The 16,793-nt window shown below is 50.6% G+C and overlaps 2 long non-coding RNA genes across 2 annotated transcripts; one reads left to right on the top strand and one right to left on the bottom strand.

Moving 5' to 3' along the window:
• Positions 1–459: 459 nt before the first annotated feature.
• On the bottom strand, positions 460–7,668 carry LOC124519327 (uncharacterized). Its single transcript, XR_006964084.1, has 2 exons — positions 7,518–7,668; positions 460–725 (listed from the first exon to the last, which is right to left on the bottom strand). It is a non-coding gene; the product is annotated as an uncharacterized LOC124519327 (long non-coding RNA).
• Positions 7,669–9,576: 1,908 nt separating this feature from the next.
• On the top strand, positions 9,577–15,712 carry LOC124519301 (uncharacterized). The gene is made up of 3 exons (XR_006964080.1): positions 9,577–12,398; positions 13,242–13,416; positions 15,309–15,712. It is a non-coding gene; the product is annotated as an uncharacterized LOC124519301 (long non-coding RNA).
• The last annotated feature ends 1,081 nt before the right edge of the window (positions 15,713–16,793 follow it).

Below are 16,793 nucleotides of genomic sequence, written 5' to 3'. Positions count from 1 at the left end.
GCAGTTATCTGTTGAGCACCTACTGTGTTCCAAGCACTGTTCTAAGCAATGGGGTACAGCAAGGAACGACACAAAAAAACCCTACCCCCCAAAAAACAGGTAAGATAAAGATAAATATGTCGAGTAAAATGTTAGGAAGTGATAAGGAGTTAAAACAACAACAGGATATGAAGTGTTGTGTATGAGAATCTAGAATGAAGGCGTCTCTGTGAAGGACTATTCAGGCTCTATGCTAGATGGTAGAGGAAGAGGGCACAGAATCCTGCCCTCAAGGAATTTAGAATGTTTTAAGTGCTGTTAAGTTTTGTTTGTTCGTTTGTTTGTTAATTCTTTCAGGCTGGATAGAAAGAGGTTCTGAAAAGCTTCTCCAGGAAGGTTGGTAACATTTCCAACCCAGCTCTTAAAAGGATGTGTAGCATTTGAGAGCATGGAAAGGACACAGGCAGCAGGACTCAGAGGCACGTTTTCCCCTGACATATTTATTGTTAGGCAAAGAATCCAAAGTGTTTGTTGCCTTAAGTGACCGGGAGTGGGGTTGGGGATGGAGTCGGGAGCCAGAACAGGAGGAGCCCTGAATGGCAGGCAAGGGAGTGAAGTCCTTATCCTGAAATAAGTAGGAAGCCTGTGAGAGATTTTAACGAGGGCAAAAAATGATGAGATTTGCATCCTGCGTCCATCATCGTGGCCTCCTCAGAGCACTGCACGGTGCCTGGCACACAGTAAATCTGTAGAATGTATGAAATAAAGAAATGAATTAATGAATGCATGCACTTTAGGGAGGCTGCCCCCGCAGAAGTGGAGGAGATGGACTGAGTGAGGAGAGGGTCTAGAAATTGCTCTCCCCACCACTGACATAGCATCTAGTCCCTCCTCTCTTACTACAACACTCAGCAAAATGCAGTCCTGGGGGTGAATAAACTCTCCCCCTTCTCCTGTCTCCTAGTTTCTCCTACATGAGTGTTCACCAAGTCATTCCTCTTCCTCTCTCTTCCTCTCTGGTCCAGGCCTGGGCATCGCAGGTCCGTGGCAATGAGCCCTCATAGCCAACCCTGCTTGTCCTCCTGTGCATTAAATGTGTCAATGATTCAGGCCCCAGATGCAAAATCTTGGGAACTTCCTGGCTTATTTCAGGCTGCCTCTCTGACCTCTCCACATCAGTTCCTTCCCCCACCAGTTTAATGTGCATTAAAATAATAATAATTATTATTATTATTATCACTATAAAAATCCAGGCCAAATCTGGTTGGGAAAAGAAAGCAGATGCAAAGAAAAGGATGTTCCAAAGCCAAAGAGGAATGACATCTGCAGTCCCCACATCAAAGCTTCCCTCCAATGGTGCAGGGGAGAGCTGGCCCTGCCCTCCTTTCCTTTTTGATTTTTTTTTTTTTTTTTTTTTTGAGTCTCTAAGCTTAAAGCTGCAGCAGCCCAGCCGTGCCTGGATGTTGAGAGGGCTGCTTCAGAGGTAGAGCGACATTACACAGAACAAATGGCTTAATCTTCTGGCTTCTTTCGCCACTGCCTGGTACTGCTGAAAAACACCTGGAGCAAGGAGGTAGAAAACTAGCATCCTGGCTTCTGCTTGCCCCCCCCCTCACCCCCCCCCCCCCGGCTCTGTGTGCAAAGCCTGCCCCTTCTCAGGGTTTTAATTTCCCCAACTTTGAAGTGAGAAATCAAACGAAGTGAGCGCTAGATGCCCCACCCAGCCGCGACAAGACAAAGTTCTAGATTCGGCTTGTTCCTCTTCTTTAGCCGCGGCAACAGGGAATCTGTACCTGCAGACCTGGGAGATGATTCAATCCCAAGGATTGAGAGGCTCAAAATCATCCCTGTTTTGTAGATCGGGAAGCTGAGGCACGGAGAGGCTGTATGACCAGCCAAAGATCACACATCAGTGACTGAGATGATCAGTGACTGAATTCAAACCCAGGGAGATCGTCCAGACTCCCAATGGCAAGGGCACCCTTCCCTGCCCAGGCTGTGAGGATCTACCCTTTGGCATCTGCTCAGGAAGGGAGGGGCCTTGCCCTCTGGTGATGGGCCTGACACGAGGGCCCTGGGCAAGCACCCTGCATGGCTGACCCTCTGCCCCATCTCCAGCCCTGGAGGACGTGACCTTTAGATCCATGCTCTCTGGCTGAGCTGGCAGACAAGTAGGCCGGCCAGAGACATTAGTGTCCTGCTGTTTCTGTGCAGTCATAAATCACTGCAGTCCCATCCCCTGGCTCCTGGCTTCCTCCTGCGGCTACAAAGCTCCCTGATTGGCAGGGAGGCGGCAGCAGCGGTGGCAGCAGCAGCAGCAACATCTTCTGAAGCAGGCAATACTCCCCGCCCTGTCCTCTGGGAACACTTCCCTGTCACTCTCCTCGAGGGTTGGGCTGTGGTAGGGGCAGAGCACATAACAGATTCAGAAGCAAAGGACGAAAAAGAAATCTCAGTGGGTGGCCCACCCTCCTGAGGAGTGTGGGGCAGTGAAGGAAGGCTGTGCTGGGAGGCAGGACCCACAGGTTGAAGCCTTGACTTTGCTATTGATCTTGCTGGGTGACCTTGAGCAAGTCACTTGACCTCTCTGGGCCTCAGACTGTGCATCTATAAAAGAATAGAATTAGACGGCTGCTTCTTAAGATCTGCCCGCCGGTGGCAACAGCCTTTCAGCTGGCCCGCCTCAATGTCTTCCCAGGCTCTCCAGTAAAAGATCTAAAAGATCTTTCCAAATAGACATCCCATCTTCTCCTTCCCTTGCCTTGGCTCCACCATACATGTCACTCCCCTTGCATATGGGCCAAAGTCACTTTGCTTTAGCCTGGAGTTCAAGGCTTTCCTAAGGGCCCCTGCCCACGTCTCTAGCTTCATTTCTCACAGGGCACTCGATGGGCATTTCCTAGCCATGTAGTACCGTCGTCCAACTCCGGGCCTTCTCAAAAGCTATGCCTTCTGCAGGGAACTCCTTCTACTCCTACCCCCATTCAATCCTTACCTCCTATCTTTCAGACTCAGATACTGTAAGTTAAACTGAACTGCTCCCTTTTGGAGCCCCTACCGGCTCCTATGCTACAATACTTCCGGCAAGGGGTTTAAATCTCCTTATTACCCTTATATGTATGAGTCTGTCTTTCCCTGAGGTCTTACAAACGGGTTCCTCAAAGACAGAGCTCCACCTGAGCCACCTCTGAGCTCCAAGCCTAGCATGGAGCAGGTTTTCAGGGCAGTTTGGTTCAATGAAAGGGACTCTCCACTTCGAGAAAGGATTGGCCCGGTGATGGTCTAGCCTCTTGAGGGGGATTTGAAAAGTTTTACCCCAAAAGCAATGGTCATGGGCAAGTTGCAGCAAAAACTCGGGAAAGCAGAACCGTAAACAATCCCAGGAACAGATAGGGCTATGGCCAGAAAGGATAGTCTTTTTGTTTTTTTGTTTTTTTTTTTAATTTTTTTTTTCAACATTTATTTATTTTTGGGACAGAGAGAGACAGAGCATGAACGGGCGAGGGGCAGAGAGAGAGGGAGACACAGAATCGGAAACAGGCTCCAGGCTCTGAGCCATCAGCCCAGAGCCCGACGCGGGGCTCGAACTCCCGGACCGCGAGATCGTGACCTGGCTGAAGTCGGACGCTTAACCGACTACGCCACCCAGGCGCCCCCAGAAAGGATAGTTTTGAAGAGCATCTGTATAGGATTTCAAAGAAGGGCCTGTTGACATGGGGCTCACTACCAGCAGAAATTCTCTGTTCTGACTCCCTGGAGGCTGACCACTCCTCACCAAACCAGCTTCCCTACTCCAGGACCAAACTCTCAAATCCCCTAAAATCTCCTACGAAGAGGAAGAGATTGAAAAGTCTAATAGATCTTTGTATTTTTTTTTGAAGATTTCATTGTCGGGGCGCCTGGGTGGCGCAGTCGGTTAAGCGTCCGACTTCAGCCAGGTCACGATCTCGCGGTCCGGGAGTTCGAGCCCCGCGTCAGGCTCTGGGCTGATGGCTCAGAGCCTGGAGCCTGTTTCCGATTCTGTGTCTCCCTCTCTCTCTGCCCCTCCCCGTTCATGCTCTGTCTCTCTCTGTCCCAAAAATAAATAAACGTTAAAAAAAAAATTAAAAAAAAAAAAAAGATTTCATTGTCTTTCTTTTTTTTTTTTTTTTAAGTAATTCTACATCCAATGTGAGGCTTGAACTTATAATCCTGAGATCCAGAGTCACATGCTTCATCAACTAAGCCATCCAGGTGCTCCTGACATATCTTTATATTTTAAGTTTTGCATTCCCCTAAAAAGAACCAAATTCAAAATTTACCACACCAATGGAATGTCTGTCACAGTAAAAAAAAAAAAAAAAAAAAAAAAGGGTCATTGTCTCAAACAAAGAGATAAACTGTGCCATTCCCAAGAGATGGGCGTTCCTGGTGCACCTGGGTGGCTCAGTGGGTTAAGCATCTGACTCTCGGTTTCAGTTCAGGTTGTAATCTTGCAGTTCGTGAGTTCGAGCCCTGTGCTGGGCTCTGTGCTGACAATGTAGAGCCTGCTTGGCATTTCTCTCTCCCTCTCTCTCTGCCCCTCCCCAACTTGCTGTGGTGCACTTTCTGTCAAAAAATAAATAGGGGTGCCTGGGTGGCTCTGTTCGACTTCCTCTCAGGTCATGATCTCATGGTTCCTGGGTTCGAGCCCTGTGTCGGGCTCTGTGTAGACAGCTCAGAGCCTGGAGCCTGCTTCAGATTCTGTGTCTATCTCTTTCTCTGCCCTACCTTACTCATGCTCTTTCTCTCTCAAAAATAAATAAGCATTAGGTAAATAAACATTAAATAAATAAATAAATAAATAACCTTTAAAATAATAATAATAAAGTGAAAAGAAAGAGATAGGTGTTCCAGAGCAGAGGCGCCTGAGCTAGGATCTTCTCCCAAAACTCAGCTATGTAAACTTGGGCCAAATGCTTCACCAATCTGGACCTCAGATTCCCTACTGAATCTTTTTCTGTTTAAGTTTATTTAATTTTTTGAGAGGGAGTTAGAGCACGAGTGGGGGAGGGCCAGAGGGACAGGGAGGGAGAGGATCCCAACCAGGCTCTGCACTGAGCCCAACATGGGGCTCGAACTCATGAAACATGAGATCATGATCTCAGCTGAAGTCAAGAATCAGATGCTCAACCACTCAACCGACTGATCCACCCAGGTGACCCTCCCCACCGAATCTTAAAGAGAAATCTCCACCCTGCTCTCTGAATTGTACGATGGCAGGAATATGTTCTTTGACTTGGTAGAGGGGTCTGAAGCAGCGTTCTGAGGCTTGGAACTCCAACGGAGGACTCGTGGGAGACTGATAGTGATGAGGCGGTGGCAGCCTGCCAACTGATCACACGGAGTGAGGTGGACCTTTCTATCTTTGGAGGATTGCAAGCTTCAGGGAGCCCACCAATGCCTGCTCATCTCAAGGAAGCAATTTCTCCATCAGCTGGAGCTGTATGGTGATGACACGAGCGGGTCTGGAGGGCTTGGGGCAGGAATCAGGGGTCAAGGGTCAGCAGATAAACAGTGATTCTCAAGCTGGCTGGACATCACTGCTTCCCAATACCTGGGGTTGGGGGAGTGTGTCGAGAATATAGAGTCCCAGGTGCAGCTTAGACATCCTGGGTCAGAATCTCTAAGGGTGGGGTCCGGGGAACTGTATGCTTTCAAAGCTCTCTGGGGGATTCTTCCTATCACCCATGGTCTGCCAGGGTAACCTCAAAAGGCCCTGGCGGCTTTGAAGGAGGAGAGGCTGGGTTGCCTGAAGAGGAAGTCAAGCGGCCATGAGGCCTTCTGAGAACTGGCTGGGAGAGGTGGGGGAACTGGCATTTTCTCGTGTTGGCCATTCTGCCGAGTCAGCCCAGCACTAATGCTTCCAGAGTGCAAATCCCACTCGGTCATGTAATAGGAACACTGGTGCTGACGCAGCAGGCAGTCGGGAGCCCAGGCTGCACCAGGGGACAGACACTCCGCACCAACTCCTCACTCCGGGCCCCGGGACAGGCAGGGGCCAGAGGCACTCCCTCCATGCCAAGCCTCGAGTGAGCCAAGACGACTCGAGAGCATGGGGCCTGCACCGTGCTCTGAGTTTCGGGCCCAGCCAGGCTTCCTCTCCGTCTTCCTGGAGTTTGGGGTTCATAATCGGAAGGGACAATAGGAGGACTCCTGTTAGTCCAGGAGAGGAATCCCTTCCTTCCGCGGCACCCCACCTCCTGGGTGTCGGCCCTTGCTAGCACCCCTCCAGCCACAGATCATTTGCTGTTCTCCGGAGGTCCCCCTTCCTCTTCGGGCCAGCACTCCTGTTCCCAGAGCATCTGTCCATTGTTCCTCATTCTGCCTCCCAGCATTGCAAGAAGGAGGAGAAGGCTTCTCCCCAAAAACCTTTTATGTGTAAGGCCAGAACGCTGAAGCCCTGTGGTCTCCACACTGGACGGTTTCCCCAGCAGCGGAAAGTAGGTTTGAGCACATGCTTTTCTGCCTCCAGAGTGCCTGATATGCGATGCAAACGGAAAGATGGCCAAAAAGACATTGCCAGGACACGCAGTACCGATTCCCTGCGCACAGAGGCTTCTACGAGGCCGAAGGACACTTTGTGACAAAGAGGGGTTTGGTCTCCAACCTCATGGCAGCGGTGCCCCTTCCCCCAACCCAGGCTGGGTAGGTGCCCAGCTACATCCAAGTCTTACCTGGGGGTCTATAATCGATGCTCCTCCCCCCAAGTCCTCACCTTAGTCTCTAATACTCAGAGAGCCGGGAAAGGCCAATAGGTGAGAAAAAAGAACAGGAGAGAGGATGTGATTGTTCCCATGCCCCTATAGACACTAGAGAACCCATAGCACAGATGAGGAACCCAAGGCACACAGAAGATAAGTAACCTGTCCAGGTCATACAGCTAGTAAGTGGAGGCTTTGGGTCATAAAGGAGGTTCATGTGTCTCTTAACTCCTTATCCACCATCTGGAAGCACCCAGCTGGGCCTATTTCTTTTCTTTTTCTTTTTTGATGTTTTTATTTAGTTTTGAGAGAGAAAGAGAGAGAGAGACAGGGTGGGAGCAGGGGAGGAGCAGAGAGAGGGAGACGCAGAGTATGAAGCAGGCTCCAGGCTCTGAGCTGTCAGCACAGAGCCTGACATGGGCTCTAACTCACAAACCCCATGAGACCATGACCTGAGCCGAAGTCAGGGGCTCAACTGACTGAGCCATCCAGGCGCCCCTCTTGGTTTTTGTTTTTGTTTTGTTTTGTTTTTAACTTTTTTCAATGTTTCTTTGTTTTTTCAATGTTCCAGTGTTTTTTTTTTTTTTTTAACTTTTTTCAATGTTTATTTTTGAGGGAGAGGGCGCACAAGTGGGGGAGGGACAGAGAGAGGGGGACAGAGGATCTGAAGCCAGCTCTGCACTTTCAGATGCAGGGCTCAAACTCACGAACCGTGAGATCATGACCTGAGCCAAAGGTGGACACTCAACCGACTGAGCCCCCCAGGCACCCCCAGCTGGGTCTGTTTCTAACGGAGGGAGGAAGTAAGTGACTTACTCATTCACAGGAAGGAGTGTGGTCTCTAGGGGAGTGAATCAGAGCAAAAGCCCTCCCAGAGAAGTTGGAGGGACCGCAGTTTCCAGGTGTACAGCCCACAGGGGTGGCCATCCATGCTGGGTTCCGGGCCCTGGGACAGTGAACAGAACTGCTCCACTAATGACTTGCTGAATAACTTTAAACAAATTACTTCTCTTCTCTGGAACTCTGTCCCTCCTTTGCCAAATGAGGAACCAATGACTCATGACGCATCAGGTCAAAACAAGCCACTTGGGCTAATACTAAAACCTTTACATTTTGATACCTTCTCTAAAATGATCTGAACTCAGGTTCTCCCGTGCAGATCAGAAGCACCCAATGATGGCACGGGGCTTTGCTGGCTATCTGTGATATCACGGGGCTTTCCTGGGTTCTAGGGAGGAGAGAACAAGTAAAAAGGTGCCAAGAGGAACCAAGGTTGGGAATCTCAGAATGGACCAGCCCTTCAGAATCTTCAGCTAGGAGAGGTTTCACGCAAGGCAGAAAAATTGGCATTTTAGAACACAGGCACTGTGGCAGCTGGGACAGAGGATGGACTGGATGGGAAGAAGGCCAGAGGGAGGGAGACCACTTGGGGGGTTCCTGTGAGAGGTGGGAGGTTGGGTCAGGGCCGGCCGTTGTAGTGGCTGTGGGAGGTGGGACATACCCAGCATGACTCCCAAGATGATCCCATTCTCCGAGATAGAACAGGCTTAAGGGAAAGGTGATGGGCTCAGTTGGGAAGTGACAAGTGTGAAAGCGTATCTAGGGGCGCCTGGGTGGCTCAGTCAGTTAAACGTCTGACTCTTGGTTTCAGCTGAAGTCATGATCTCACAGTTCCTGAGTCTGAGCCCTGCATCCGGCTCCACCTCACATGGCAGAGCCTGCTTGGGATTCTCTCTCCCTCTCTCTCTGCCCCTTCCCCACTCGTGCTCACTCTCTCTCTCAAAAATAAATAAATTAAAAAAAAAAAGAGTATCTAAGTATAGGGTTGTTGAATCATTGTATTGCACACACGAAACTGATACAGCACTATATGTATGTTAACTATGCTGGGCTGAAAATATAAAAAAACAAATTAATAAAATTTAAAATTTAATTTAGTTGAAAGAAAGAAAGAATATCCGAATGAGATGCCCAGGTTGGGGCCGGAAGTAGAAATCTGAAACAGCAGGCCCTCACGCATGGGCTCAAGAGGAGACCTGGAGGGAGCACCAGGAAAACCAGAGTTCCTGTGTCTCAGGGATCATGGAATGATGTGATCACCAGATCCTCCTGGTGCTCTATGGCCATGTTGCCAGATGCCTGCAGAAAACTCATGTGAGGGCAGAAAGGAAGACTCTTTCTTTCTTTCTTTCTTTCTTTCTTTCTTTCTTTCTTTCTTTCTCAATATTTATTTTTGAGAGAGAGAGCGAGAGAGCAAGCAGGGGAGGGGCAGAGAGAGAGGGAGACAGAGGATCTGAGGTAGGCTCCACACTGTCAGTGCAAAGCCCGATGCGGGGCTCAAACGCACGAACCACGGGATCATGACCTGAGCCGAAGTCAGACATTCAACCCACTGCGCCACCCAGGAGCCCCAGGAAGGCCTTTTCTTGAGTTAGGGCGTCCTTGTTGACCTAGGCCAGCAATCTGGACAGCAAGGGGTAAAGGGGTGAAGAGTTAAAATGTGGAGCCGACTGCTTTCATCAGCAATTTAATGGTCAGATGGAGGAGGGAGAAGCCTATGTTCTGGCAGCTCAGGCAGAGGGAGGGTTTTATTTGTTCCGGAGGAGGCTGAGGGTTGTTTCAATGCTCAGAGGAGTGGCTGGAAGAGGAGAGGACTGGGAGGGACAGGGGGGTGAGCTGAGGTGGGAGAGGGCAGGGTCCCCAGATGAGGGGTCAGCTGGGATGGCAGGTGGGTGGATGGGTCTCTGAGTGAAAAGCAGGGAGGTTCCTGGGAACCTCTTTCTCTGAGAAGGAGAAGCTGAAGTCATTCACTGCTGAGTCATGAGAGGAGGAGGGAGGTTTGAGGAAGTATCTGGGGAGGATGGGGGAGTGAGCTGGGGAAAGACTGGCCATTCCAGGACTGGCTGGACCCAGAGGCCACCACAGAGGGCCCCTGTCCGCACAGACTTGTGCTTTTCACCTGCAGCCCTGGCAATGTGAGTCTTAGCTAAGAAGGCGAAGGTCAGATCACCCGGAGCAGGCAGTGGTCAGCTGTGGCCAAGTTGTTGAGGGGCCAAGGGTCTGGGGGACAGGGAGGGAGCCTGATATAGCAAAGGAGTGAGGGCCCAGATGGGCCAAGGACTGAGCTAGGTAAGGGAAATAGAGGCCAGGAGGGAGTCAGGCGCGGGAGGCCTCAGGGACAGGGAAGAGCAGGGAGTGGGGAGGAGGGACGTGGATGTGACACAGGAGTGTCGTCATTCTCAGAGGACCCCCAAGGCCTGAAGAAAATTCTGGGGAGTAGTCATGGCTAAGGTTAAAGGTTAAAGAGCTTCCCCTGGAGGCTCTGATGCAAGACGCTTGTCCTGTGGATGCTGGAATCCCAGGAGGCAGGGCCTGGGGAAAAGGCAAACTCCCATCAGGCCACAGGCCTCAGGAATGCCACCCGGGACCGGCTGTTTGGGCAAAGGGGCGAGTCACAGAGCTGCAAGGCCTGAGCCCCAAGGAAGGGGACTTGCTCGAGGCATTTGGAAGGAGCAGAACTGGCAGGACACCTCATGGCTTGGACCTTCATACCTCTCCCTTCTGCCTGGCACAGAGGCCTGCTACTCACACATCTTGTTCCCCTAACTGATCTCTGGGGCACACTTCCGCCTCCGAGATGGGTACGATTCAGGCCCTCTTGAGCTTCATAACAAAGGGAAGAGGAAGTCAAGGGCTTGAACAAATAGGAGCGTGACCACGGTGTACCCTGCTTGGTCGTTTGTGGGTTTTTTTGTTTTGTTTTGCTTTTTTGTTTTTTTTGGGGGGGGGTTGTTTTGTTTTTAGTAGTTTTTTTATCCACTGGGTTATGCAGAGTAGAGAGCATTCCCAAGGGGCTGGATGTCCTGGGGATCCTCCCAAGGCAGGGGAAAGAGCAGGGAGAAAGTCCTGAGGCTGAGCTCCGTCCCTCCCCCCCCCGAAAAAAACAGAGATTAGAGAACGGTAATGACAGAGAGATAGACACACTGTGGTAGAGACAACAGACCCAGAGAGAGAGAGAGAAGGAGAGAGACAAGGATTCAACAGAGGGACGGACAGGAAGACAGACCGCCTGAGACAGAGACGGGGAGAGAAGGTGCTGAGCAGGCTGGCCAGGTGCCCACGGCTCATCCGGGAAGCTGCTGGGCTGGACCCAATCAGTGCAAGATGGATGGCTGCTTTGGGAGGGCGAGAGGCCGCCAGGCAGGGCAGCCAGCTGGGCCGTCTCTCCCATCTGCACGACGCGCTGCAGAAAGCCCGGCCAGCTGACCCTGTTTCCCAATAGGCCGATGGTGGGGTGCGCCCTCGGAGCTTCCTCAAGGACAGCAGGGGGGTGAGGAAGGGCTCTGCTTTGGAGACACGGACCCCAGCTCTGCCTCTCACTAGCTGTGAGGTCTCGAGGCCATCGAGTTCCCTGGGCTGTCTTCATACCCAGCTCTACAATGAGAACCACCACCCCGGTCCTCAGTGATTCTGACATGTTTTCACCTGCTCCGCAGAAACAGAGACCTGGGTGAGCTGGGACGTCACAGTGTCCTTCAGGTCCAACAGGAACATGAAGGGAACAGATGCCTTCTGTGCCTGGCACCCTTTGGGGCTAGTTCCAAAAATCTGGCCAAGCAGTTTGGGCTGAGGGTGGTGGTGAGTCAGGAGAATAGGTTGTGACCCCAGGTCCCAGAGTTGCACAACTGATAAAGATCCCACCAGTAAAGGGCTCCTATCCAGCTCCCCTTACTTCCAAACCCCGGCACTTATGCTCGGTGCCAACCCCCACAGCAACAGGGAAGTAGACAGGGGCAAGTTTCATCGTTCTGTCCTAACCATCCAAGGGCTCTACTCCAGACAGTAGCCCTCAGCAGCAGGACTGGGAGAGACTCTTGCTCCTGGTCACCAAGGCCACCTGCACCCTAGCCTCATCCAGTCTCTCTGCCATTCATTTACCCCTTCATTCACTCAAACGTCGAACGTCTACCAGGTGCACTGGTAGGTGTGATGAGCCCAGGATGCGGGAAGAGGACACAGAGGGGATCAATCACCCTCTCCCCAGCTATCCAAACCCCAGCTTAAATGTTCCCTCTTCCAGAAGGCTTCCCATAACGTCTACTAGGATTGAGGCCTTTTTCCACCTCTGAGCCCATAACACTTCTCCAAAGACCCACACCCTGGGGTCTTATACAAGGTCTAGGAACGTATATGCATTATATCCCTATAGATAGTCTCCTTTCCGGAGGCAGAGCCCACTCCCCGTTCATCTTTGCCTCCTACAGAGCCCAGCACAGTAGCAAGGGGTCAGGGTTCGAAGGATACATATTTGCCAGTCTTTGAACCTCAACGATGCATAATAATTACTGTCTTTAAACCTCAGTCTTTTCACTTGTAAAGTGAGGACAATAATCTTCACTTGCCAGTGTGGCCAGATGGATCAAATGAGATATTGCATGCGAAGTCCCCTGGCAAGCTGGAGGCCCTACACTCCTTGCAGCCATGGGCTGTTGCTAATAATATAGCAATCTCAGGGCCGGAGCTGGGTTCAGAGAGGCAGGGAGCAGACGCCCCTCTGTCTGCAGCTTCCCCTGCCTGACGGTGTGGAGGGGTTCTCTGAGCCTGAAACGACCCAAATGTGGGCAGCCAGACTGCAGGGGCAGGAGAGAAGCTGTGGGAACCCGGATACCCAGTTTCCAAGTCTGCCTTTAGCTCAAGGTGAGTGACCTTGGTCGGGGTAGTCCTTTTCTGAGCATGGGGTTATCCATCTGCCAAGCGGGAATAGTAATTCTGGGCTGGCAGCAGAGAGGAGGCGAGGCCCCGGTGAGGGCTGCAATGCGTAGGAACCCCCACATCAATGTCCAAATACTGTGCATTTGTGGGGTCACAGAAGAGGAGTGCGCCAACCCCTCTGCAGACATCACCTCTTGCCTTCTATCCTGACTGGGTCAGACAGCAGCCCCTTTCCCTGGCAGACTGGGCATTCATTTCTGGGCCAGAGTGGTGCTCAAATACTTGCTGAATGGGAGAATGAATGAATGAATGAATGAATGAATAGGAACCCAGGAAGCATTAGAGCTCCCTTTAGACAGGTCAACAGCTCATCCTGTGCTCACTGTCTACCACTCCCACCAGAGTCCAACCACCCTCACCTCCCCTGCATTAATGCGGCAGTCTCTAGTCTCTCTACTTCTATATTATTACCCGACAAGCTCTCTCTTCTCCATAGGATGCCCAGGGTGATCTTTATAAAATTCAGATCTTATGTCTCTCCTCTGCTTATAAACCGCTAGTTAGCCAACTGGTACCCTCGCGATAATCTCCATAATCTTTAATGAGCCTACAAGGCTCTCCTCCCTTCTAAACCCACCATCTCGGTTGAACCTCCATTCCAGCCATCTGATTTTCCTCCCACCCCAATAAGGCCAGCCTCCTTTTCTTCTTCTGAAAAGTAACTTTCCTCTCAAAGTTTTCCCTGGCCTCTCCCCCCAGTATAAATTAGGGGCCCCTGTAACCTGACCCTCACTTAACACTGTTCTTTCCCATTGCCATGCTCATCAGGCTTTGATGGAATCTTTGCTTCATCTCCCGCCTGGACTGTAAACTCTTGAAGAGCATAGACCTGGTTTGCCCTGCAATGGAGCTTTTCATCCCTGCCTGGCACAAGGAAGGGGCTCAGAATATTTGATGAGTAGCTGAGTGAGCTGGAAAGACAGACTGCAAGGAGTCTTTGAGAGTAAGTGCAAGCAGGAGCAGAGGCCAGGATGGGTGGCTGGAGAGAGGGGCAGAGCCAGCCTCCGAGACAGAGCATCTGGCCTTGACTATGAGTTTGAGAATCCACTAAGAGCCAGAGATCACCTTCCCAGCCTTGCCTATATCACGAAAGCCCTGAGAGCCAACTCCAGAGACCACATGGGCCACATCCTCAGAGTATGACCCTGCGCCCCCCCCGCCCCCCCCCCCCCCGTGCCTTTGCTAGGGTGCCTCTAAGAGCGCGGCTGGTTGTTAGACTCTCAGTCTAGTGTGCATGTCTGGGAGTGTTCAAGGGTGCCCTTCTCTAATTTGTTCACTCAAAAACTGGCTTTACAGTTTCAACAAGCCTCTGTAGGTTAATCCTCCCCTCTGGAAACAAGAGTGGAGACCCCAGCTGGGCCCGAGTGGTGGGCCAGTCTTTTAAGCTGGGAAAGGCCTCACAGACTAGAAAATGTCGCCTGCACTCCAAGCTCCCGGCGGTCATTCCCCATCGTTCCTTCCCACGCCGCCGAGATAGGCTGCACCAGGGCTCCCTGGCCCAGGTTCCGGCCAGCCCCACCCGTCCAGTGGCCGGGGCCGAACACTCCCAAAAGCTCCAACGGGTGCGCCCGGGAGGGGCTATTTCCAGGGGAGGAGAGGGCGTCTCCTTTGCTTTAGGTTCGTCTCGACGGCACTTCGCAGCTTGCTGTGATTGGCTGTGCCGTTCCCAGGCTCTCCAATCGGGAGGCTAGCGCGGAGCCAGGGGTGGGGCTTCAGTTCCCACGCGGGACGGGCTCCTACTCGCTTTTTCTCTGTCCGCCACGCCCCGCCAGCGCCAGGGCGGTGACTCAGCTGGAAGGCGCGACCCGACTGGGCCGGAAAAGGCCAAGCCGTGTGGCTCCCTCCGGGCCCGCGGCACTGAGCACTGAGCGGGTGGGACTCGGGCAAGGATTTGTGGGTTGGGGTGGGAGTCCCTACATCTGATTCCCCGATCTTTCTATGTGATCCGGAGAAGCTCCAGAGCCTTCTCTGTAGTTTCCCTTTTCTGCAGTAGAGATAAGAATACTGGGAGATCTTGAGACAAGCTAGGACTAGCTAGTTAGTAGAAAGAGCGTGGGGCTTTTGGGAATTTACTCTGGTTGCAAATCCCTCCCCCTAGTTAACCAGTTGTGTGATCCTGGCCAATCGCCAAAGACTCGTGTGTAAAATCAGAGAAGGATTTTACCTTCATCCTCTGGTTGTGATGGTGAAGATAAGACAAAATGACATAGATACACAGAAGGCAGCAAAATTCCAATTAGGACAGCCAGCTTTGATGAGCAAAACAAAAAGGGCAGTTTTGGAAAGCTAGCCCTGGAGGCTAGGCTTTGGATAAGATAGCTAGACAGTTCTGCATGAGAAATGAGCAAGAACCCAATTGAAGAGTGGGCAACGGCCTTGCATAGACATTTCTCCAAAGAAGATATATAAATAGCCAATAAGAACAAGGAAAGATACTCAACATAATTAGTCATTAAAAAGGTGTAGGGTGCCTGGCTGGCTCAGTCAGTGGAGCATGCGACACTTTTTTTTTTTTAAAGTTTATTTATTTATTTTGAGAGAGACAGAGACAGCATGAGTGGAGGAGGAGCAGAGAGGGGGGAGAGAGAGAATCCCAAGCAGGCTCCACACTGTCAGCCCAGAGACTGATGCCAGGCTTGGCCCCACGAAATCGTGAGATCATGACGTGAGCTGAAACCAAGAGTCAGACACTTAACTGACTGAGCCACCCAGGTGCCCCAAAAATGTTTAAAAAATAAAGACGCAAATCAAAACCAGGAGGTACCGCTTCACAACCACTAGGCTGGCTAGAGTTTCATTTGTTTTTGTCTTAGAATTTTTTTTTTTTTTTAATAGGGAGGGAATAACAAGTTAGCAAGGATGTGGAGTGTTGGAACCCAGGTCATTGCGGGTGGGAATGTAAGAGGTGCAACCAGTGTGGAAAAGTTTGGTGGTGCCTCAAAATGTCCAACAGGGAATTACCACATGGCTCAGGAATTCCCTTCCTAGGTACGTACCCAAGAGAATTGAAAAGAAATTCTCAAATGGATACTTGTACGTCAATATTCACAGAGCATTATTCATAATTGCCAGAAGGTACAAACAGCCCGAGTATCCATCAACAGATGAATGGATAAACACAATTGGCTGAGTCCACACAAAGGAATATTATTCCACCAGAAAATGAATGACGTCCGGGGGACAAAACAGAAGAGACTCATAAATATGGAGAACAAACTGAGGGTTACTGGAGGGGTTGTGGGAGGGGGGATGGGCTAAATGGGTAAGGGGCACTAAGGAATCTACCCCTGAAAACATTGTTGCACTATATGCTAATTTGGATGTAAATTTTAAAAAATTAAAAATTAAATTAAAAAAAAAAGAAAAAGAAAATGAATGACGTCCTGATACATGCTATAACGCAGATGAACCTTGAAAACGTTATTTATTCTAAGTGATAGAAGCCAGACTAGAAAGGCCACCTATTTATTGCATGACTCCGCATCTATGAAATGTCTAGAATCGGCTAATCCACAGAGAAAGTAGATTAGTGGTTGCCAGGAGCTGGGGGAAGGGGAATGAAGAGCGATGGCTCATGGGCCTAAGGGTTTTTTGGGGGGAGGGGTGATGAAACGTTCTGGAGTTAGGTGGTGGTGATGGTTGCACAACCCTGTGGATATACTGAAAAAACCACTGCACTGTGTACTTGAAAAGGGTGAGCTTTATGATAAGCAAATTTTATCTCGATGAAACTTATTTAAAAGAGAAAAAAAAAAAGCGCAATGACCAAAAGGCAGGAGTCAGAGGGTTTGCAAAACAGAGAGGAGAAAGAAAGAAGCATAGTAGGAGAAAGGGAGGGTTTCAGCACTGGCATAGGCCGTTAGGGCTAGAGTGGAGGAAATGAGTAAAAGTTATCTGGGCATGTGAATGTGTGGGGTGGTGTGTGTGAATATAGAAGGGCTTTGTCAAAACGAAGTATCTGCTTCTCAATTTTCAGTTGGTTGTTCGGTCCTTGCTCCAAAGCATCAGCCAAGTGTGGTGCAGGCACAGCCTGGAATTGGTGCAACCAGGAACGAAGGGCTTAGTGAACAGGAAAAAGGAGAGTCACGGTGGAGGCAAAAGCAGATGGAAGTTTCATACATCAGCAAAAGTCAGGAGTGCTTGGCAGAATCTAAGCTCCTGAAGAATTCCTGAGGTTTCTGGTAGGGATGCTGGGTATCCTACTGTAACAGGAGACACGTGGCTGGGTCCTTTTAAGTAAATTTTGAGAGGCAAGGTGCACTCAGCAAGTTGAAAGACGTGGAAGATATCCAAGAGGCTGACATCTGGGGCACCTGTATC

The sequence above is a fragment of the Lynx rufus genome, unplaced genomic scaffold (genome assembly GCF_022079265.1).
Source record: "Lynx rufus isolate CCGP_SWC_20201006 ecotype Redwood Valley unplaced genomic scaffold, mLynRuf1.p SCAF_27, whole genome shotgun sequence".
NCBI lineage: Eukaryota > Metazoa > Chordata > Mammalia > Carnivora > Felidae > Lynx > Lynx rufus.
This window is presented reverse-complemented; position numbering and strand designations above follow the sequence as displayed.